Raw genomic sequence first — 24,214 nt, forward strand, 5'->3', positions numbered from 1 at the left:
AGAAATCTGTGTGTCTCAACATGCAGTGTACTTTGCTGATAAGGATAAGCTGATTTATAGCAATATTAAAAGATACAACCTAGAAAAAGTCCAGACAGATTTACAGCCCTTCTGCCTTCCTCTGCACTGTTCTGTACAATTATTTTCACATCAGTAGGTTCCAGTCTCAGTGTTTCTAGTGTTTTACTGGGCATTTTGTAGGGAGCGGCGTCAGCCACAAGATGCCAGGAGAAATGCTATATTATGTATGATAACTGAGATCATAGATTAAGAAATCTGTTTCACACTTTCACTTATATTTTGTGAGAAGAGTCATAGAAAGGTCGTGTGTATGTGTCCAGAGCACCTTTCAAATCAGCTAATTTAGATGCCAACTCAGTCTGGCCATGGCAGTGCAGGGCAGAGCTGCCTGATTCACTCTGCTTCCCAAGTCCCCAGGGTCCTGCTGCTCAGTTGTCTCAGAGCTCCTCCTTGGGAAAGATCTCCCCTCTATTAGCACATGACTGTGGCTCATATTGTCACAGTAATTCAGCTGCCTGTCATGACAGTTTGGAAAGGTGTAGGCTTGTGTGTTTTCTCCACTTCTTCAAGTACAGGCAAATTGCTAATCCTTCAGGCTTGTTAGGCTTTTGTCTCATGTTTCCATTTATGAAAGTACCTGTAACTGTGTTTGTCATGAGTGCAAGAGAACTGAGACCTTATAAATATTATGAGCCATTTGTACAGAAATACCTCCATCAAATGCTTCTCTAGAGCTGGTTTCCATACCCAAGTCTCAGACCAACACAAAGTGATTGTGTTCCCTCTGCATCAGCAGAACAGCAGGCAGCTCTGACATCTCTTCCCACAGCTGTAGCTCCTCTGGGCTGGGTAATGCAATGAAGTGTTGGAACTGTTTTTGAGCAATTCTGAAAGCCGCTTTACTCATTTAGACATGGAAAACTTTCCTCCTTAATAGGGGGGCTGTGGAGTGGGGAATAGTGATTACAGGCACAAGTTTGGGGGAAGCCTTTATGTTTGTTTTGTTATCAATAGCATCATCTGAACTCTCTTAAGATGTTTAAGTTGTAAATATTTGGCTTGGCTCCTGCTGGTAGAAAAACTTTTGTATGTTTTGTGATCATACTTATCTGAATAAGGCAAATGGTATCTATGCAGCCGGTTGTTTCCTGCCCTCCCTATACCCATAGTTGAAGGTTGGGACTTTGAGCTGGTGGGCACACTGCATTTTTTTTTCTGTTTAACTTCCAAGAAAATTCTGGACTGTGAGAGTGAAATGACAGATCTGGGAGAAACTGTTCAGGTTATTCTAGGTTTTCTACTTGATGACGTCAAAGTTGAAGGGAAACTGTAGCCAACGTTTTTTTTTCCAAGAGATGCATTATTTTGCATGGTCAGTCTGATTTCCAGAGTTGCTGATTTCAGCTGGAACTGTAGGTGCTTAGCTGATTTCAAAATCAGACCTAGGGTTTCTAAAGCCAGGCAAAGGGCCACAATTACACAGTAGTCCTTACACTGAAGATGGAATGGTTGTTCCCTGTTTTACAGGGATCCTTTTACAGCAACTTCAGAGATTAAAAATACTGAAACTTTGCTGTTTAAAATCCTTTCCAATTTGAAGCAAGCTAAACTCCATCAAGAAGTGCCCAAGTTCAACATGAAACAATACAGCTCCCAAGTAGAACATCCTAACAAGCATCTCAATGCCCTGTGCAGATCATTATTTGACACTTATCTTTTGGGGAGATAATAAACAATGCATGATGGAGCACTGAAGCATCCTATGTAAAGAGAATTGAGAACTAATATTCTAAGTGGGTGGCAGGAACTTACTAGTTTGAATATTACTAAGTAGGCAGATCCTTATTTCGTGGTGTCAGTAGTTGGGTTAAGCATTAGTGATACAGTGAATGTTCTGTTCACTGTCACATTCTCATTTGCCATCTTTCTTTTTCAGTCTGGATAGTTCTTAGATCTTCTGAAAACATGTTTACCCTGTTCTGATATACAAAACTGTTCCAGCAAGTCCTGGAGACTTTTGGGGACTTACTTGACTTTGAACTCAGATCCTGGAGGATGGAGATATAGAACGGTAATTGGTTTATCAGACTTGATTTTCTCCACCTATTAGTTGACTTGCAGCTCAGTGATTCATTCAGTTACCTTTAGATTGGCTAAAGAGATTGAAGAGCCCTTACATTCACTCATATTTTAAATGTCTCCCTGTATTCCTTTACAACAGACAATTGAATGATAATGGCTTTGAGCCCAAAGTAGTATTTGCTTTACCACATTAAAATGTAGCTGAAACCATCTGAAATATTGAGTAGTTGTTAAGAAAATGATCTACTGTTTTTCAAAAAATGCTGCTGCTTTGAGTGATATGCCCCATTGCAGCTAAATGAATGTACTACTTTTATTATGATAAAACAAGCCTGTGCACTTTGAAATTTGGATATGCTTCCATTTTTTCCTGCGTGTAATTATGCAGAGCAAGCAGTTCAGGAGAAGCCCCTGACCTTTTATGGCAGCTCATGCTGGGGCTGTAGTCGTGATACCAAGCAAGAACCACAGAGACCCTTTAGGCTCCGTTACAGGTTCTACAGAAGATACAGGATTTTAGCAAACATTCATTTGTATGGAGGTGTCTATGTGGGAAACAGCTGTCTGTGCTTTAATCATAGTCAATGATGATTAATCAGTACATCCGGTGGTGTCCAAAGAGGTGTGCAGGCATGAGGGCTCAGTTCAGTTGCTTAAGCACAGCTGACTGGTGCTGTTTGGGGTACCCTGGAGTAAATGCAGCATCTATAGTGTTGCAGATTTGGCACAGGACTTCAGTTGTCAGTCAAACCTAGGCGTCTGCCTGACAAAGTTGGATTGCTCTCAATTGCCTGTATGCTGTATTGGTAAAATATTTCATCAGTGGGAATCTGGACTCATCACTCACTTGTAGACACCTGGATGAAGGTATCTTCACCTGCGAATGAATCTAGTCCTTTATGGCTAAAGATACAGATCTAGTTCCTGGAGGTAGTGTAGAGATAAATATCTAGATAAGCAGCTCCAGAGGGCAATGTATTAGACTAGTTTTATCACCTGATGTAGGATGGAATGGATTGTCTTTGGAACATGCCCTTCATCAAACTGGTTACAATAAGACTCTAATCATATTAGCTGCTTAAATTTCAGGTGACTAAAAGAAAGAAGAGTAGTAACCCTTCTTTTGTTTGAATGTAATCCTTTTAACTCCACTGACCCAGAAATGGCTTTCTTCAGAAAAGGGCTGTGGGGACTGTGTGGGAGACTCGTTAATGATATTCTGAACCTCAAGAGCATCTTAAGTACTTCTAACTTTGCAAAATAAAATTGACTTAAAGTTAGTTGGAACCAAGCTAAGCATATAATAAAGGCTTACTGTTTTTCCTTCTCCAGATAAAACTTCATAACTTTATAGGTCCCAAAAAATCTATGGAAATGAGAATATTTCTTTGCTCTAATCCTCTGGACAATTCCAATCTTCACAGACATGGGTGGTGATATCTCTTCCTCCTGCCTTCCTTCTGAAAGATAAAATCCCACTAAGGTTGGTGTGGGAGATGTACAAACCATGAGGGCTGCTCTGGGATTGACTGGGGAAATTTAGTGTGGGAGTAATGATGTTTTCAAATTAAGGCTGTCTGACCCAATGCTCTTTATAGACTCTTCTCATTTAGAAGCTTAAGTGAATTGTATGGTCAAAGTTTTGAAAAGAGATGGGAAGGGAAAAACTGGGACAACTGAAAAAGTACAAGAACAATAAATGTCTGAAAAGTGCCACAGGTACCACATAAATCCACAATTCACTGATTGCTCTGGGGACATGGGGAAGTTATAGCAGCAAACACGTTAATACTCAACAGCTGTAAACTGAGTTAACTCCAGTGGGATTAATTTTGCTTGTACTAATGAGAATCCAGTTCTCACTAGTGTGGGATGATGGCTCTTCTGAGATAGTGATGGTGTCAACTTGATATATCATTAAACAATATTATTTTGCTTCCATATTGATCAGAATGTAACCTTCTTCAGGTGCTTTGATTAGTTTAGCTTTTTATCTGTATATAGACCATGAGAAAGACTAAAACTTTAAACTGATCTAGTTTATTCCTGATTTATGTTTACGTGTACATAGGAAAATCTGTGTTTATTTATCAAGTAATGTGCATAGAGCTCTTGCAATGAATGAGCCAAGCAGACCCTGGCAGCCAGCGGTTTCTTGATCATCACTAACTATTCTGCACTTTGATCTATGCAGGGGTATGAGAAGCTGGACATGAGCCAGAAATGTGTGCTTTCAGGCTGGAAGGCTAACTATATCCTGTGCTGCATTAAAAGGGTGACCAGCAAGGAGAGGGAGGTGATTGTCCCCTTCTACTCAGCTCTTTGTGAGGCCCCATCTGGAGTACTGCATCCAGGCCTGGGGCCCCCACAACAAGAAAGACATGGAGCTCTTGGAATGGGTCCAGAGGAGGGCCACCAAGATGATCAGAGGGCTGGAGCACCTTTTCTATGAAGAAAGGTTGAGGGAACTGGGCTCGCTTCTCTTGGAGAAGTGAAGGCTCTGGGGAGACCTCATTGTGTCTTTTCAGTACTTGAGGGGAGAGAATGAGCAGGAGGGGTATGATTGTTTACGTGAGTGGATAGTGATCAGACAAGGGGGAATGGTTTTAAACTATGTCAATGGTTTACGGGCGTTTGGCCTGATTCTGTGACAAATAGGATGGGGGACCCATGGACCCATGCCCTGGGAAAGGGAAAAAAGGGTAGAGAGATTGTCTCTCCTCAGATTGTTGCTGCTGTTTTTGCTCTCAGGCCAAACTAATTTACTAAATAAAATATTGGAATGCAAAACAACACATTATAATACAATGTAATTACAATTTAAACTGATAATTCCAATACAGTGAGAGAGAATGTCCAAAAATCAAGGTAGGCCTTACTCTAATACCGATGATAAGACAGCTGGGGAGCAAGATGCTGCCAGGACGAGAGATGGATGGGAAGAGAGTGAGATCTCGTGATCTGCGAGTTTTTATCTTTCTCTCTGGCTGGAAAACTGTAACAGGGTCACAAAGTCTCCTGGGGAATGTAGTTGTCCTCCTCTTCTGAGAACCAGGTACATACACTACATGATGTTATGATGTGGAGTACCAATAACCGAAAATCATAAAACCATGACAAACTAAGACAGGGAAGGTTTAATAGGAGGAAGTTTTTCAAACAGAGGGTGGTGAGGCACTGGAACAGGTTGCCCAGAGAGGTTGTGGATGCCCGATCCCTGGAGACATTCAAAGCCAGGCTGGATGTGGCTCTGGACAGCCTGGTCTAGTGGCTTGCAACCTTGCACTCAGCAGGGGAGTTGAAACTAGGTGATCTTTGAGGTTTTTTTTCACCCTAGGCCATTCTATGATTCTATGTCTGTACAGATTTCTAGGGAAACTGAGCAACATACTGCTACCAACTTGTTGTTTGAATTCCTGTTGTGCTTTGTTTGTAAAGGCCCTAACTGATCTCACAGCTTATAATGAAAAGAAGGTCACCACAACAACATGGTGACAGGAACAGTGCTAGCCTCTTGAAGCCCAGCACTGGTAGAGGATTCCTACAGCAGCTCTCTGGCAAAACCAAGAACTGAGTCCAGATTCTATGGTTGCAGCTCTATACTAGAAAGCCAAGGCTGTCTGCAATGATTCTGCATGCACATAGGACTGGGTAGTCATCAAGGCAGGTTTCCCCCTACACTTTCATTATTGTCAGGAGTGCTGTCAGCTGAAGCTGTTGCCAAGGTGTGTTCTGTGCAAATACACTGTTCTGCCATTGCTTCCTGTTGCTCTGGAGACCAGTGAGGTTGACAGGAATGAACCCACAGTAGAACCACAGTAGTTAGTGAGGGCACCAACTACAAGGACCCTTTTGTTTGTCCCATCATCATGCCCTCTGGCTGCTTTCCTGGTGGACTTTTACATCTCTTGCAGCCTTGCTGACCTTCCTCTGGACTCATTGTGCAGCTGTGCAAGTGAGTTTTTAATATTCTCTTGAATATTAATGTTTCCCCCTGTTTAATTCCTACCTTCTACAGGAAGATGACCTTAATTCTACCATTTTGTTCTCTAAGTGTTATTAGATATTAGTACCCATGTCAGTCCTACCAGCTTATACAGACTTTCATTTAGTTCTTTCAGATTTTTAGGGTGCCTTCCTTACTTCATCCAATCTTTTCAATGTCAATTCTTCAGTGTACTGTGACACAAATATATTACGTTAAACTGTAATGAGTTGAACAATGTTTCCATGGCCACAGGATTTAGAGAGAACAAGTTCTGCATCTGAAAACAGCCAGATTATAGCTTTGATTTTGCCTTAAAACACTGAAACATGTTTAATTCTTACAGATATTTTCAAAGTTTGTTTCACTTTTTCAGATGATTAGAATCTGGAAGGCAAAAGTGTTCAAATTTTTTTTTTACACTGAGAAGATGTATGCCAAGAAAATAACTTACTATCGTTATAGTTAGGTAGGAAAACAGGTGCTGCTGTTGCTTAAACAGAAGAAATTTATGGTGAGAAGTAGTGAAAGTGGGTCTCTGCCCCTGGGTCAGTGCTACCTGTGGGCTGCGACATTAGTGTCTGAGGTGTGTGACAAGCTCCGGGCAGAGAGAGTGTGTGCTAGGACATGGACTGTGCTGGTCTTATCTTGTCTGCAGGAATGTGTCCCATCCTGAAGAAGGTGATTAAGGTAAGTATGCAAAGGGATGGGGGCACTGATACTTCAGCATCAGGAAGCAAGTGGAGAAAATCTATTAAACTTTCTGTTGCACTGCACAGCCTGGTCACATCTTGATATTTCTGATGAATCCATTCTGGTGGTTTCCTTTCTGACCCTCCATGTCTGTGCCATCCTCAGCTCTCCATGCACCTTTCTGTTTTGTAAACCAGTACTAAAATCTCTTGTAAACTTCCTTAGGCAGAATTAGATTGAAGCTGCCCAGAAACAAAGCACCTCTGCCTTCACATCCACTTCCACTACTTCTTACACTTCTTTGAGTTGATTTTTACCTCCTTCTTGCAGGTGCTGTCACAGTATTCAGACATCAGCGCAGAGCTTGGGCAGTCTCATCCATCAGCTGTGGGTTCCTCATGGGCACTGCTGGCTGGGGGAAAGGTTTTACTCTTCTGGGGCTGATGGGAAGAGCAGCTGATGCTGGCAGTGGAATTGGAAGAAAATCATGGTCCTGTGCGCACAGGGAATGGCCATCTCTGTCACTGAAAACATAATCTTTCTTTTGGAACAATGATTCTGAGAAGTGAACTCATTTTTGTTATAAGTTTGGATCATGACAGGAGAATAAACTCTCCTATTCAGAAGATACTGCTCATCCTTATGTAAGTTAGGGAGGGCTGTGGCCTCTGGGCTCTCACTGAACATTGAAAGTCTCCTCTGTACTTTTCCAGCTCGTTTGATAGAGAGATTTTTGTAGGATTTTTCTTTTTTGAGCTTTTTATTTAAAAAAATATTAATTACACAAATGCTTGGTGTGGACAGGAAGGCTCATGTCAAAAGGTTTAAGCTTTAGGTTCAATTTGGATGAATGCCTGAAATTTAGTTCTGAACCAGTGGCAGCCTTTGAATTTATAAATATTAATATCCACCTGAGATTCTAGTCCAAAGAAAAAGCAAGACTTTATTCTGTTCAGGTTTCTGATTCTCTGCTTGTCACCATAGCAAATGAGCCCTCGTCAGGCAAGCAGCAAGTGGCCTGACTAACAACCATGCAGTGTTTATCCCTTCTTCACACTGGTTTTGGTGAGAACAGCAAATATCTATCTATTCAGATCAATGACTTAAAAAGGCATTAGGTATTTTTGAGGACATTTGCAAGATTCCAACTTATCTTTGGGATTTGCCTGCTGCTGGTGTGCCCAGGTTAATCAAATGCAGGGTTCAATTTCAATATCCATTCCCTTCCCTAAAGCTGAGTGTTGTCCAGCCATACCAAAGCATTTATTCAAAGCCAGCGCCTGGGATTCAAAGTGCTCAGATCAGATGAATTAGTCTGAAAACAGCTGAAGACATGACAGCAGGACAGGAATAATACATTGGTTATGATAAAATTATGGGGAGAAGCTAATGTATTTTAGAGTTCAGAATTGTTTTCTTTCTATCTCAGTACAAAACTATTATGGGATTTAGAACTGATATTGAACAGATAACTGTAATACTGGATTTTGGGCTGGATATGTGATAATACCAGGGAACTCAAAGGGTTTTTTTTGAGTAATTCTTAGGATTCTAGGTAGAGGTGTCTGTGCCATGTGCTGTGTAAGCAGGTATGTCCTTTCCATCTGCTGCGCACTGTGTGCATGTTTATGTGTATTTGCCAATTCCTATTCCAACTCATAAAAAATCATGCTGAAATCTCTTGGTAATAGGCTGTCAGGATGGATTTGGAAATTTTCATCTTGTGTTTAGGTTGAAAATATGACCAGGACAGGGTGTTTTGTGCTAGTTTGAGATTCCTGTTTCCAATGTCATGAAAGACAAGGCAGACAAGTGTTACCTGCTTCCGGTATGTATTTGCTTTGGGCCTGAGTAAAGAATTGAGGGCGTTCAGCAGTATTTTATGCAGAAGGAACTCTACTTTTCTATTCAAAAAGGTGGGTAGAAGTAGAGCTTCTTTCCTTAACCACCTGTGGTTGAATACTGTTAGTATTTAATACTGTATTCGATATTGGATAATTGCTAAAGTGTGTTAAACTACTGTCTCAACTTATCCACAAGAACTTAATAATATTAATCACCCCACATTGACCTTGTGAGTTAATAACTGTTTTTCCCTTTATTTCTCTTGATGAATTGTGCTTTCTAAATGCCAACGTATACTTTTGTCAACTTGTCAGTTTGCAGGAGCTGCAGACACTGAAATGAACCTTAGTGCTTGCTGCTACGGCTATTTTTTTAGGATCAGTAGGAATACTTGTACCCATGCTGAGGAAGAAAATGTACTTTTTAATAAAGTTTGACATAGAGGAAGCCTTTAAACACTTTGGAATCTGCACAGATTTCTGTGTATTAATCAAATTATGTGAGAGATGTTTAGGATATATGGGTAAAGATTTGGTGTTTGTTGCCCTGGGTGATGTCTCTGATGCAAGATGTGCACTTTGTAGTTCTCATCACTCATTCTGATAGCAAACTTGGAGCAGAGATCTTACTCAAATCTCCTGCCAAGTTCCTTTTGTTGCTAATTATGTTTTTCTTTAGATGGGCTGGGGGAAAACAAGCATTTGCTTTGTTTGCAGAATCTGAATCACAGGAATCAGTGCAGTAAGACCATTGTAACTCCATAAGGTACTTGGAAGGAAACGGTTAAGAGATAAAAACTGCAGTTATGGAATCACAAAACAGCCTAAGTTAAATGGGACTTTAAAAGATCATCAGGTCCATGCTTTCACAGGAAATGGGAACATTGAGATTATCTAGAGCTCTCTTTTATTGCACCTTGATACCACACACTTCCCTCTCTTATCTCAGGGCTTTTATTTAGTAAAAACCTGCGTTTGGTATTATGTTAACTGTTATGTCTCTCTCCTTGCAAGGGCTGTTTAGTGTGGTTGTGCATGGAACTTCACTCTTAAGAGCAATCCATACTACTCTTGAAGTGAGGGGGACCCAAAAGCTGCCATTGTAGAGTTAAAATGGGCCGGAGCCATCTTGCTCAAGCGTAGCATTACTCTTCCTTTTAAACTGAGACTTATTTTATTCATCTAATAATTAAACTTTTTACCAAGTCTTCTCAATCTTCTCAAAAACCTTGGATAAGATACCAAATAGAACAGCTTATATCTTCTTATCCATGGGGACTGTTAGAGGCGGTCTTGCTGTAGGTATTTTAGACAGTACTGTCCTTGAACAAATGAAATAATTTACATCTTGTTACCTTTTATTTGTAGTCTTCCATGCTTACCTAATCCTCATCTTGTTAGCATTATCTTTATGGTAAATAAACAATGATGTTATTGTTTTGTATTTTTCTCTTAAAATTCTGTGACACTATGTACCTATACAATCATGTGCAATCTTCTACAATGAAACTAGCTGTTGATATCCCTGGCAGAACAACCACAATGACTGCGGAGGTGAGAAACATATTATTTGCTAAATTTTCTCCTGTCAAAATCTCTGAAATGTTTGGTTTTCTCTGCAGCAAAGAATGAAAATAAATCTGAAATGTCTTGAAGTGGCACTGCCAGCTTAGTGACTAGCATTACAAAGAAAAGCTTTGCAGAGATGTATTATCCAAAAAACAAAGAGCGAGGGAGTTTTGGGGAAGAAATGCACCTCTTTGTGTCAGTTTTCTTACATCAGCATCAAAGTCCATTGGCAGAGCAGTATGTGGGGGGAAAAATGTGCTGATAATTTCACTGCTTTCTATGTAGAGGAAATAGGGCATATTGTCATGTGATGGCAACCACCCAGCACTGCTTTCTAGCACTGATTTGATGCCCCTTCCCCTTAGACAACTGGCATCATCTTAAGACTTCTTATCTTTGTAAAAAAGCATCTTGACAAACCATTCAAACACTGCCTCTTCCCTGCCTTTGTACTCATTTATTTCCTCCTCATTGCGTCTTTAGCTAAAGCAGATTATTGCAAAATCCATTTAAAAAGCAGAGCAGTTTTATACTGAAAGATATCTAGAGGGCAGCAAATCCAGAGGGAAATCTCATCCTTCAGTGCAAACAAAACCTCCTCTTCTATTTTATTTCTGAAAAAAATCAAGCACAGTTACATAAAAACCTTTTATTTCTCTGTGCAAAACAGCAATAATGATAAGATATCTCTATAAGGCTGAGATATGAATGTTCCTAGGAGCAAATTTGTGATTTGAATAATGCTTACTGTAGTGAGTAAAGACTCTGAAGTTTAGGTGTGAGTTATGAAGAAACTGCTCAGCCATCTAAAATCACATCTGGAAGCAAGTGTATTTTTAGCATACTGCTGTGTGGTGTGGAATGCTCCCGAGTTATTTGTTCATAACATAGTAGTTGTGGAGGATATATTAATTTAATAATTTGATATTTAATTCAGTATTAAGGTGGTGCTTCCGATTGCAGTTGTCATTCTTTGTTTGGTTCAAATTGTACCCGGCTAAATGGTAGCTGGGATCCAATTAACTATTAACAATGAAGTTAAGGCTTCTGTCATTCTTGTTTTATTCTATGCTGCATTCTTTAGTGTGTTTTGAAACCCTTTGAGAAGTGTTTCTACAATTACATTTACTGAATTTCATCACCACCATCATGGAATGGCTTGCATTGGAAGGTAACTTAAACATTATCCAGTTCCAATCCCCCTACCGTGGTGGCATTTACCACCCATCAAATCAGGCTGCCCAGGGCCCCATCCAACCTGGGATGGGGCTTTCTCAGCTTCTCTGGGCATCCTGTGCCAGGGCCTCACCACTCTCTTATGGTAGATATCCAGAAAAAATGATTTGCTTTGATTAGTGTTCTTGTGCTGGTTTTCACTTTAATTGTGGTTGGCAAATTGGCATTTACACATTGAGAGGTCCAAGCAAAGGGCAACTGGTGCAAGGTGATGCTGGCAGTAACCAGAAGGAAAACCAGATGAGTTCCCCTAAACACACTTGTAAATGCTTGTGATTAAGCAGGGAAGCCACACAGGGTACCTGAGCTTTGTGCTCCTTGAATCTGAGTAATCTCAGAATGGTTGGGGTGGGAGGCAACCTCTGGAGGTCATCCAGTCCAACCTCCCTGCTAATGGAGGGTTCCCTAGAGCACGTTACCCAGAACTGTGTCCAGGTGGCTTTAGAATATCTACAGGGAAGGAAACTCAACAACCTCTCTGGGCAACCTGTAATTGTTCTTGCCCTCCCAGTCAACAGTTTTTCCCTCGTATTCAGACAGAGCTTCCTCATGTTTCAGTTTGAGTGCATGGGCTTGTGCGCTGTCTGGGCCGTGAGCACAGAGATTACTCCAGTTTGAGGGACCCAGGGGAGCACTGCGGAGCTCTGAAGCCCTGTTTGTGTTCCAGGGTGCTGGAAGGCCTTGGGGAAGTCTCCTTTGCCTTGGTTTCTGAAGCTGCAAAATGGGGTTAGTGAACTGTATCTGATGTTTGCTTTTACATTTTATCTACTAACAAAATGTGATATGAGATCTGTGGGCAATCATTATTACCAAGGGGAAATAAATTTGCATTGAAATAGGATAGGATGCATACAAGAGAAAGGAGGATTAGATCTGCATAGTGAGAACTTAGCTGGAGACTCATTCCTGAAATGGGAAGCTTTCATGGGGTACTCTGGAAGCATCTGTGGCAAAGGCTATACCAGAGTACAGGCAATTTCTTTCTAATTGCATTTCTTTTGATATGCAAACTCCTCTTCCTGTCTCATCCACCTGGTGATTTTGCACAGCTAGCATTATGATGCAATGAAAATGATTTTTGTCACTGAAATAGTCGTTACTGAATGTGCAAGAAGCAGCAACTTCCTTAAATGACTTGTCTCTGAATGTCCAGATCTTTCTTCAGAAAGAGAACATTCCCTTTCTTCCTCTAACTTTACTACGGTTTTCCTTTTGTATCAGAAAGCTGTTCACAATGTGACTGTTCAGTGGTTTTTCAGAGCAGCTGCAGGATGGGAGGTGCTGGTTCAGAATGAAGCACTGCAGTAACTGGCCTGCAGTTACTCACTGCTTAAGAAAGTAGTCAATTGTCATTTTTTTCTTTCTCTCCTGGAAGGGAGAAATCTAGAATCCAGAACAGCATTTCTATGCCTTAGACAGGCTACAGGTGATGCAGGGGCTGCCTCAGGTCCCTGCAGTCAGAAGGCTTTCAGGGTGTTCCAGCCAGGGCAATAAAAGTGCTGTGTGTCTCCCACCCATGGGTACATCTGTACCCAGGGATGTTCATCTGTTCTGGACTCCTATGATTTTTGCTTGGAAACCTTACACTGCCTTGGGCTTCATAGATTAAGTATAAGCACCATTTGCAGCTGCTTAAAATCTGAACTGAACTTGAAATTTATGTTCAGTCCAGCAATGACTGTAGCTGCTATTAAATTTCTTCATTAACTATAAGGCAAAGTTTAAACTACTGTGTTCATGAAGTGCTTCTAAGCACTGGTAATGTTCTCTTTATCAAGTTCTTATAACTTTACAGGAAGCTGAAAGCTTTTTTCTGAAAAGAAGGGAAGATCTTAGAATTAAAACCCCTGTGAAAGCAATGAAAAAATAAGGGGGAGAGAGAGTAGAAAGGATTAATGTTACCAGGAAAAATTAGGAGGAAATGGAGCAATGTGCTGCTTTGCCTTTTCCTTTCCAAATAGCCGGTGTGGTTAAAGAGCTCTACTAAGCGGATTACCTCAAGCACTCATGGAAAAGAGAACAAGTGCAATCCCAAAAGACAATTACTTTTTTGTGCTGATAAAATTTTTCAGTTTATAATGGGGAGTTAATTACCTATTTTTTCCTCTATTTTTTTCTTGTAATATTCCTTCAGATGGATTTAGTTATCCTTCAGGGCAGTTGCTCCATCTATACAGCAATTGCCAGATGATTACCTCTTTAATGTTTTCACTGAGTACTTTGCTGGTTAACCTCCTTAACTGGAGAGCTGCTTATTGATATTTATGTCTTGTCAGCACAGAGGTTCATTAAGCATTGGTAAATGACATGTTTTCATATCTGCTGACACTAGAAATGCAATATGATCAATTGCAAATTGACTTTAGTGCAGTAATAGAGTGCATTTTACACACATCACTGGATCATTCATACAAGCAGAACTGGAATTGTTATGGCTGTTTATCTCTGCCTAATATCCCAGTATAAATTCTCCCAAGCCAAGGAATTCTCAGTGCAATCAAGGCACATACCCCAGGTCAGCTCCTGACTAGCAGTTTATAAATGTCAGGAGGGGGAAAGTGGCAAAATGTCCCTGATTGCCTGACTTCTGCCAGGAGGGGCCTTTTGTGGGTGGCTGCTTGACTACTCTCTCTGACATGGCATCTCTCTAGGTCTCTTTTCACCTCGCTTTTTCTGCCTGCTTTTTCTCCAACAGGAAGGCAATGCAATTGTGCCTACAACTCAGGCTGGGTCTAGTGAGCTCCAACCCCTGTACCAAAGGCCAGCAAAATGGTAACTGTGGCCCCAAAGGGTGCCTTGTGCCCAAAGCTGTGGATGTGGGTAAGAGTTCAGTTGGTTGTTCAGACTTTTTGAGTACAATTCCTCATCAGAAAACACCACTGGGTTCCAATTTAACAAAATGCTATAAAAGAAAGGTGTGAATGCAGAAAGTTGCCTGGGAACATTCAGCGCTGATTTCTTATGTCAGAATGTGTCTTCCATAGAGTTAGACCTATTTATTTTTCACTTCTGTGCCACAAATCGTGGCACATCTGAGATTCCTCACTAGGAACTGACAAAAAGCAGAGAGGATTTACATGCATTAAGTCCATTATCTAGTGTATGAAGGGAAAAAGTTAATGGCTTATGTTGGTCTTTTTTGGAAGGAAGGAAGAGCTTTACACTGTTCTAACAGAGCAGATTTGGTATTCAAAAGAGTATATGAAACTCTAAACTTCTTGATTTTTATCTAAAGCAACCTGGTTCTTAACTTCCGCCTTGCTTCTTCTGGAATACTTGGAATGTGCTCTGTGTCTTGTCCTGTATGAAACTTTTTGCTTTCATTTATGAAAATGAACTTAAACTTCAGATTGCCTCTTCTGTACAGAGAATTGTGAGCTTCTGATCTAACCTGTTTGGTGACCTTCCTGAAGAAATCTGAGAACTGTAGTCTTCCTGGCTTTAATCACTCCTACTGAATGTACAGAATGACGGTCTCTCTTTTGCAGCTGCTCTGCTGCTTGTGCCTGCCTGCTCTCTGCAGGTCAAACCGTGTGAAATAGCATTGTTTCAGCACTGTGAAGAGCAGAATGCTAAATTAATATTACAGCTCCATAACGAAATGGTTCTGATGTAAGATTCCAATATCCGTATCTTGTTATGAAGCAATAATACTGATTTTAGCACTGTTATCCATAATGATGAACCGATAGCAATGGACTTCCTAGGAGTGAAGTGATGGGGTTTCTGCTGATGTACAGAGTCAGATAGCTGAAGGCTAATACCAACTCAAGTTTAAGATTATGAGGTTGAGCAGGTGGTGCGGACAGTGATGACAGTGATTTCAATGTGAGTCATAAACACTCCGAGTACTCCTGCACTTTTCTTGCATCTCCATCATTTTTTAGCTCAGTGGAAGGCCAAATCCTGCCCTGCAGCAAGCTGCAATGCTCTGACAGCACAGTCTGGTCTGTTCAACAGCTTGGCATGGAAGATGGCACAGGAGGAGCTGCAACCAGGACTGACTGAGCAAAGGTCTTCATGCTCTGAAGCACCTCTTCACTCAGTGTCTCCCAGCTGATTTATTTAACCCAGGGTACTGCAGTTCTTCAGGATTGTGAGTCTATCTCTGGATAGCATTTATGTAAACAGGAGCAAGTTCAAACCAGATGTATGGTCAGCATCGTTGCCAGCAGACCTGTTCTCCAGCACTGGCAGCATCACCCCCTTCAGTGGGGCTTGCTGTATGCAGCCCTCGTTGTTTGAGGCTTTATAGCATTGTTATAAAATATCACGCTACAATGTAATTGATCATGTGACTGCTTCTTCCCCAAAGAGGTTATTTGCTTGACTGTGAGTTTGAATAGGCTCAGACAATAGAATAACTCCTGAATGCAAGGAATAAAAGAGAGATGGAGGGAGGGGTGAGCAGATTTTCTAGTTGGGGTTGGCAGGATGGTGCCAAGAACACGGTGGTTTCACTATCAAGAAAAAGAGTTTGATTCAGAAGATCAGTTAGTGTCAGTTGATGCATCAGCCTTCCCCCATGTTGATAGTTTTCTGTAATTGTTGTTTGCTAATATCTTTACATGTGTTTGTCTGCAAACAGTGTGTCTAAATAAGATTATTTTTTTAAAAGGAGGAAAAGTACTTATCAGTCCCCAAACTGGCATTTTTCTTTGAAGAGAACAATAAGATATATGACAAAGTTGAGTCAGATGAAGAACGAAGGAGCTGTTTAAGAGATGGGTAAGCAAAGGTTGTTTTGGTTCTGCTAAATCCCTGGCAATTTAACCAAGTTCAGCTTGCACACACAAATGTGAGCAATATATGGAATGAAGGATGGAAAACTAGCATTTGTATTTTCAGAGCATGCATTTCTTTTATTATTCACCAGAAGATGTGGTACATAAAACATGGGATGCACTGAGCAAGTAATAACCAAACTGAGATTATGGGGAGTTCTTAACATATGTTTCTTTTTTTAAAGCAGTTAAAATGCAGTTTTGTTTCAAGAAGACATCTGGAAAATGTCTGAATAATTAATTTATAGATATCACTAATGTTGAGTGATGATGTTCACTGTCAACTAATTGCAAGAAAACAAGATTCCAAAGATTTTCAACTGATCTCTTAAAATCTGCCAGAGATATGCCGAGGCCAGATGCTCTCTGAGATACCACAAATTCAAAATCTGCTGTCTCCGGCCATCTGAATAACAGGGCCCCTGCCAGCCTGTAACATAAGGATGTCCCTTTCCTCTGGCTGCCTCTGAGCAACAACCCATGTGATGCACTGTGGAAACAACCGTGGCCTTGCTAAGGATGGGGGCCAGAGGTGTTACATGAGCTCCAGCCCTGGCTTGGTGTGCACATTCACAGTATGCTGCCAGTCCCCAGACAGAGCCTGGGTGGGGGCAGGATTGCTGCTCCAGACAGATGTGCAGGATGGCCCTGGGTAAGAGGCTGCAGTCCTGTTCATTACAGCTCCTCTGTGTTTACAGACAGGAATTTGAATTTCAAATATACATATAGCTACCAGGATGAGGAAGGGAAAAATGACCAGAAATAACAAAGTGGCTGTTTTTCATTAAGAAGCATGGAGTTATTGACTGTCTAGACAGAAATAAGATTTTTGTATTCACACTTTTAAAGTTTTAATTAAGTTGAGGGTTTGCACTCATGCTGTCTAGCCATTCCCTGGTTAGTTTTATGAAAATGTTAACCTTGACATTTTGACAACTTCTTTTTCCTTCTGTTTAATCTCTCATTTAAAACTGTTTTCATTGTCTGTAGTTTAGCAGTTCCGTTGGTTTCTTTACACAAGCAAGGCCCTTTGAAGAGTAACAGCTCAGCATGCCCCGTGGCAGCTCCACTTTGATATCTCAGGCTGAGCTGAGCTCCTGCCTCTCATACTGTGCTAACCTGTCACCAGGTTTTGTAGGCAGCAACATGAAACTTGCCTTCAGTCTTCCACAGCATGCTTGTGGGAACATGCTGATGCCTCCCCAGATTGCAAGGCCAAGTGACCAGTAGAGGATGTGGGGTGCACCACTGACTGTGGTGCTCAGGGCAAGCTGCTCTTGTTATCCCTCCTGCCACATAAGCATGTGAGCTCTGTGCCTCTCCAAAACCTGCTCACAGCTCCAGTGCTTTTAGTGCAGGCTGTAAGCAGTTTCCTGTGCTGGGACAAAACTCTAGAGCATGAGGATGCTCTGGTCCTTCCTTGTGTTGGCTTGGAGTCTGAGTTCAGCGTCACTGTAGAAGAGAAATGCCCCAAATCACTGAGTATCTTAGTGCAAAACTAACCTCTCTCCTTCAGCTTTCTGAAGGTATTTAGGCAGTAAAACATGCAAGTGATTTAGGTTATAAGGATGCAGTCATTGCTGTGGAAGTTGTGCTGGTACCTTCCCACAGCTCAAGACTCAAATACTTCTTGAAAATCTGAGCCTTTATGTCTTACCAATCTATTTCTGATCAAGTGATTTTCTCTGCAGGGCAGCTCTGGTTATTGATTCATTGGAGTGCAAAAGGTGCTGAGGCTGGGCAATAGGGTGGCAGAGGCAGCACTGCAATAGACAAGCAGAGAGAGAAATTGTAAATATGTTTCCAGGACGATGCAGGAACTCACAGACTCGGCAGCTGTCTGGAGAAAGGAACAACCCCCGCTTCTTTGTATTTGCACAACTTGCCTTAGGACTGCGTTATGTCAAGGAATTGCTGTTCCAGGCCTACAGACTGCAAGAAACTGGTCTTTGAATTTTTTCTGAAAAGAGGGGGAAATGAAGGGTCTGTGTTTTGTGGGAAAGCAGAGAAGCAGCAGTAATGTTCCTACAGACCAGACTCCCATGGGCAGCTGCAAGTCCTGCCACTTCTTCCAAGTACTGTCCAGCACATGGAAGGCTGGGTGATGCAAGTGGACTGTTTGGTTCCAGTTTTGGGAGGTCAGAACAGGAGGGAAGGATCACTCACTCTGACCAAAGATGACTTTCTATCTCAGTATGAACCAGGAACTAAGAGCAGTGCTGAAATTTTACGAGTTAAAGCCATCCAAAAATATGAAAGGTTCTGCCTCATTTAAGACTGAGGGGAAAAGAAGGTTGGGACTGAATTTTTAATATTGTTTGGGAATCCAGGTCCCTGAGACAGGCAGTGTGCATCCTTGTGAGCATGAGGGAGCACTGGGGACAGTGTGTGACCCGATGTCACTGCCTCCCTTCTGTCACTGGTGACAATGTGTTTATAGCTGGAACACAGCCGTAGTCCTTAAAAGGGGAGAGGCAGTAGGGACCTGAGGACCAAACATCAGTTCTGAAAATCTTCTCTCTTCTTTCTTTGTGTAAAGTGAGCAGCTGAGGTTTAACTAAGCAATGGGAAATATGAAGTTCTGGTATTGGAACTAGGATTTAAAGAAATCTGTTGAAGCAAGTAGCGTTTAGGACTTGCTTGAGATGGGATGAGCATGACAAAAAAAACTGATGATTAGGGAGATGCTCTTGGGAATCCCCCAGTGGAAATTCTGCCACTGATTTCTTCTGACACTGACAAAGAAAGAGCCAGGTCAAGAGACTGACAAGTGGCGTGTGCAGGGGAAAAGTAAGTTGCAGTCAGGCAATAATCCCAAATCAAAAGGAGTTCAGAGAAACAGAAGTACCTAGGCTTGTTTATTTGTAACTGAATTCTGTAAGCATGGATGTTATTCTCTGAGGACACAACTACATTGATATTTCCAGCAATAAAAGCTAGAAGGAAAACAACAAAAGAGAAGAACCGGTTACACTGAGGTCTCAATAAATTATTTGCTTTGCCATACAAAAGAAGGAAAAAGCTGCCCATAAGCATCTTGATAAATTCTGCAGCACCCTGAAGTGCTGCTCTGTGACAGAAATACCTTTTTTTAATGATTTCTTTTTCTTTAAATCTCTCTGAAGATTGGTGGTAGGGATTTACTACTACCAGTAGCAGTGTATTAATATTATAAAAATATTTTCTTGTATTAATTTCCTTTTCTCATGTCACTTATATCTGACTGCAAAATTTGGCCAGCGAACTTCTTTTCAACATATTTGGTCTCCATTGATAAGAACACTGACCTTATTTTAAAGGATCTGGATTGGCATTTAAGTTTCTGGTGTCTGATTCCCATTCCTGCTGCAAAATACGTACTTGATCTTGAATAGATGGCTTAATTTGTTGTGCCTAGTTTGTCTCTTTGCGATGATGACTTTTAAGAAGATATTTTTCCAAACTTCAACCTCCTCCTAATTAAAATCCATTTTCTAGTTTTCAGAATGGATGTGCTTGCAGGAAAAGTTGCTGTACAGCTCTGTTTTAATAAGAAACGCCTTTGTTATGCAGTAAAATGCTTAAGCCCACTTCTGGGTGTGGGGCACCCTGACTGTGTTACTCCACCCCAGATCCCCAGCCCTTCTGCCTCTTGTAGCTGCAAGAATACCATGGAATGGTTTGGATTGGAAGAGGCCTTTCAGATCCCCTAGTTCCAACCCCCCTGCTATAGGCAGGGACACCTCCCCCTAGACCAGGTTGTTCAAAGCCCCATCTGGCCTGGCTGGATTCAATGCTTCCAGGGAGGGGACATCCACAGCCTCTCTGAGTAACTTGTTCCAGGGTCTCACCACCCTCACAGTAAGGATTTAACTGATTAATTGTCTTTTAATTACAAAAGACAATGGCAATAAGAATGTGCAGCCTTTCTTTATGCAAAATTGTTTCTGCAGAAAGTGTTCTGTTGTGATTGTTGCTTGTATTAATGTTACATGTTATTCCCTGAAGGTATTATAAAGACTGTGCTTTCATGTAAGCTATTCCTTTCTTGGTGCGCATGGATTTTACTGAACCATTGCAAATAAAATATATTTACACCTATAGTTCTTGAACAGATCTGCTTCAGACTTTGTTTTTAAGCTGTATCCTTCCACTCTAAAGTAATGCAATTCTTTCTCTTTCTAGCGCCAAGGTCACAGTCGAAAGATGTCTCCGATGAAGATTTGGCTGTGCAAATGAGCAAGCTGCTTGTGAAGAAAGTTCTACCTGAAACAGGTCAGTAATATTTACATAATTTTGTTCTTCTGATTTGGGGGGCAGTTTTTTTTTGTGAAATAGTATAGAGTTCAGTTTCTTAAGAGTTATTTATAGGAAATCTTATTTAAAGTTTTACTTAAGTTGGCAAGAACAAAGCTGGATCCAAACATTCTTTAGGCTTGGACAAAATGTTATGTGGAATATCTTGTCTGGTTTTCTGTAACTTTAGAGGTACTTAAAGCTTGTGTGTGTGGAAATTTTTAAAGCCCAGTTGCAAACTAGCTGCTGAATATTTTCTCTAGGTTTTAATGTCTCTGTGTACTTATTTCTGTTAGAGCAACTAGGTCTGGTCTGGTCTCCATGTATGGATTTTTGGGATGGCTTGAGTATGTTGCAGTGCTGTGTGCTAGTAGATTGCAAATATCTCTGAATAGCTCAATGTTTTAAAGAAGATTTCTGGGTTGGCCTTTTGCTGCTAGGAGAGGCAGACTCAACTGTAGTCAAAGAGACTTCTGCTCTGTGGCTGCTGTTTCAGATTAATTTGTGCCTTTTCTTGGTCTACATAACCATCTGACAAAAGTCGTACTGAAAACATGCATGGTAGAATGATGTGATTCCATAACACTCACGTTCCTGCTGTTTTTTTCTCAAATATTGAAAACAAATATTTTGCTAGTGTCTTTATGTCTCCTACTAGAATTAGGTCTGAAAGGCTGCCATGGGGTTAGGATCAGGCCTAGGTGCGTGTGAGGACAAACCATGTTTTTTCCACATCAGAGTTAATGGAATTGAGCTGGGATATATGTGTATGTGTGTGTATATATATATTAACCTTGCTTTAAAGTCTCCGGCTTAAAAAAAATATATATTTGTTTCCAGGCGAGAGGAAACTTAATCGTCAACAAGCTGATAAAACTTGCTTTTCAGGTGCAATTTCTTTCCCATGGTCTGGTTTTTTTCAGGAGTGTGTTATTATTGTTACACTCATTCATAACCAGATTACTTTTGGGTGCTTAGAGATAGGTGCATGTTTATGCTAACAATCAATAAACAAAGAACAAACCCCAAATGTGAGATAGTACTCTGCCTGCTGGAGTCTGCTGGGTTCCCAGGTGTCTGTACTCCCAAGTATCTAACGCCAGCATACAGCATTGCAGGATCCTACTCTCTGATCAAAACGAGCATAGAACAGAACTTTGCCATCAAATAAGAGAGCTATTCCCCTGTAGCAGTACCTCATAAGAAGTACACTGCTGGGCTCTCTTCTCACCCCATCAGCTCTTTCTTCCTCTAACAGATGAAGTTCAGAAATGCTGATCCTAAACAGCAGTTGCAAATACCAATGGTTTGCCTCTTTTTTTTGTGTGTGTGTGTGTCTTCCTCTTTTCCAGAAACTTCTCCTCACAAAGTCAAAATTGAGGCCAAATTCTCTCTGTAAAAAACCAACTATCCAAAGTCTTGGGCCACTGCTTATCTCACTTCCAGACCAAGCCATTTTTTGCTATTGAATTATTTACTTAAGATGAGAGTCATCTATAATCATCGCAGAAGCATTAGAATCCAACAGGACTTTGAATACATATTTAAAATGTTTACTAGTGTGTGAGCATATTCATTTAATGCCTTGAGAGACTTAGCTTTTCATTACAACTTCACATGAGGTTTACCCTCATTGGTTTTAACTTTCCAGACTATAAGATGCTTGTCTCGGCTTTTTGTTCTGTCTGTTCTTTTGTTTTGTGTTTCAGGACTTGGCAATGAGATGTATGGTTCCCTCATGCGCGCATATTGTGTGTAGTGTTTCAGATTCTAAATTAGAAACACAAGAGACCATGGGCTTTCCATGAAAGACTATGATTTGATGTCTGCAGTGACATTGTGTGATATTTGTTGTTGTTTGCTTTTTCCCCTGTTTCTTTTCTTATTTGCTTGGAATATATCTTACTATGCTTGAAAAGCATTTAATAGCACTACACTGGACATCTTGCTTATTAAATCCCTCTCGTGATTGTCCCACCTCTATTGCAATCATAGCTAAGCTGCACTAATATTTCCTCATAGCTATTAGATTTTGAAAAGCTTACTTTAAATGATTTCTTCATATATTTTCAGGATTTTCTGAGTCTTTTTTTTTTGTGGATTCATTCTCAGAATGAAAGACAATGAAATATTTATTAAGCTTGCTGGGAAAAACTCTGGAGGCAGGATTTATTAATAGTGAAAATTCATTATTGATGCTGTTCTCAACTGATGAGCAGTTTTATGCCTGATTATTTTTATTTTAAAGAAGGCTTAGCTGGTGGCTACTCACTGTGGGAAAAATCCTTCCCAGTCTCCTGAGCTGGCAGGTGACTGCATCCTTTGCATTTAAAAAGCTGAAGTTCATGACTTGTGCCCATCAACTCAGTTCAACTTATATCAGCTAAGGAAAACAGTTTTGTGTTCCTGTTGTCTGCTTTTCACACGTTTCTCCCAAGGCTACTTCAGACTGTCCAAAACTGACTTATCTTTTGATGGCTGCTCTCTTTTTAACAAAGCTTCACAGATGTATTTCCATCACTTCTGCCCTGACACTGCATCCTATCTGTCCCAGTACAGCATTCTGTGGTCCAGCACTTCCATGAGTCCATGATACGACTGAGGCTGGGGATTCTGGGGTGGAAGTAGATTCATTTTTTTTTCTTCTCTGGTGATGGGCAGAGTTCCAAGTACATGCATTGCTCAGATTTCTAGGCATTACTGCATTATGCCTACAATCACAGGAAAACTTCTGAATCATTTTCAAAGGTTTTTTAAGCTACTAATCTTAACTTCATGTTCTTAACACACACCTAAAGCATATGTGGCTGAAGTGATGGTTTTAGTGATGAAGTGAGGTGAACCCAGTCCTTTGTGGTGGTTAGAAACGCTAAGTGCTGCTTTTAAATTCTCTTTCTCTGAACTGTGTGGCTCAGTGCATCATACCATGATGTGGTAGAGATTAAGACATTCGTGTGGAACATTCTAGTTTTTCATGAATAACGCAGTCCTTAAACTTATTGGTGTTCTATGCTTTGCCACCACTAACTATGCTCTGTGTTTGATATAGTGTTATTTATAAATACTGTAAGTAAATCTCATATAAAATTCAATACTCTGAATTCATAGTGTTTTAAATTAGTGTTCTCAAAATGCCTCCCTCCCAGTTCTCCTTCCTGAACACAATCTGAGCAGGCTGCCTCTTTATTCATCCTGGAGAAGGATAGGGGAGTGAGCACAGACTGAAATTCTACCTATATGTTCTGGAAAAGGGAAATAGCACAGCATATATACTATTACAGCATCCCTGCTCTCTCTTTTTGCTTCTTTCCCTCCCTCCTTTTAATACTCAATACTCCTTCATCCCAGCAGGAGGCACAGGGCCCCTTTAGAAAACCTAGAAATCATATCCTTTTGGGCTCTCAAATGCACTCTAATGAAATTCCCCCTTAGCCCAGACTTTTCCATCCTGGGTGAAGCTAGTATTATGTACTTGACAACCACAGACATTTAAACGCAACCCACTGAGCAGAGATTTGAGTTCTGGTGCAGTCATCGTGCCTCACTGTCTAGCTTGTTGTGGGAAATTACTTGTTGAAACAAGATGTTCTCATGTGCACCTAAACAGATAATGGGTTATAAGAGAAACTACAGTTAACCTGTTTGAGAGAGGGCTCGTTGTAGTAGTGGAACTTATATTCCAGACCTTTAATTTGTATTGATGTTTGCTACCTGGCTAAATTTAA

At 40.8% G+C, this 24,214-nt stretch overlaps 1 long non-coding RNA gene across 1 annotated transcript in view; it reads left to right on the top strand.

The window, feature by feature from the left end:
- The window catches only part of LOC110400792, a 148,386-nt gene continuing 130,035 nt past the window's right edge, over positions 5,864–24,214 (top strand). Inside the window, exons 1-2 of the long non-coding RNA XR_002440079.1 lie at positions 5,864–6,058; positions 20,379–20,468. This is a non-coding gene — a long non-coding RNA (uncharacterized LOC110400792). The remainder of the gene's footprint in view (positions 6,059–20,378; positions 20,469–24,214) is intronic.

This window comes from Numida meleagris, chromosome 6 (assembly GCF_002078875.1).
Source record: "Numida meleagris isolate 19003 breed g44 Domestic line chromosome 6, NumMel1.0, whole genome shotgun sequence".
NCBI classification, from domain to species: domain Eukaryota; kingdom Metazoa; phylum Chordata; class Aves; order Galliformes; family Numididae; genus Numida; species Numida meleagris.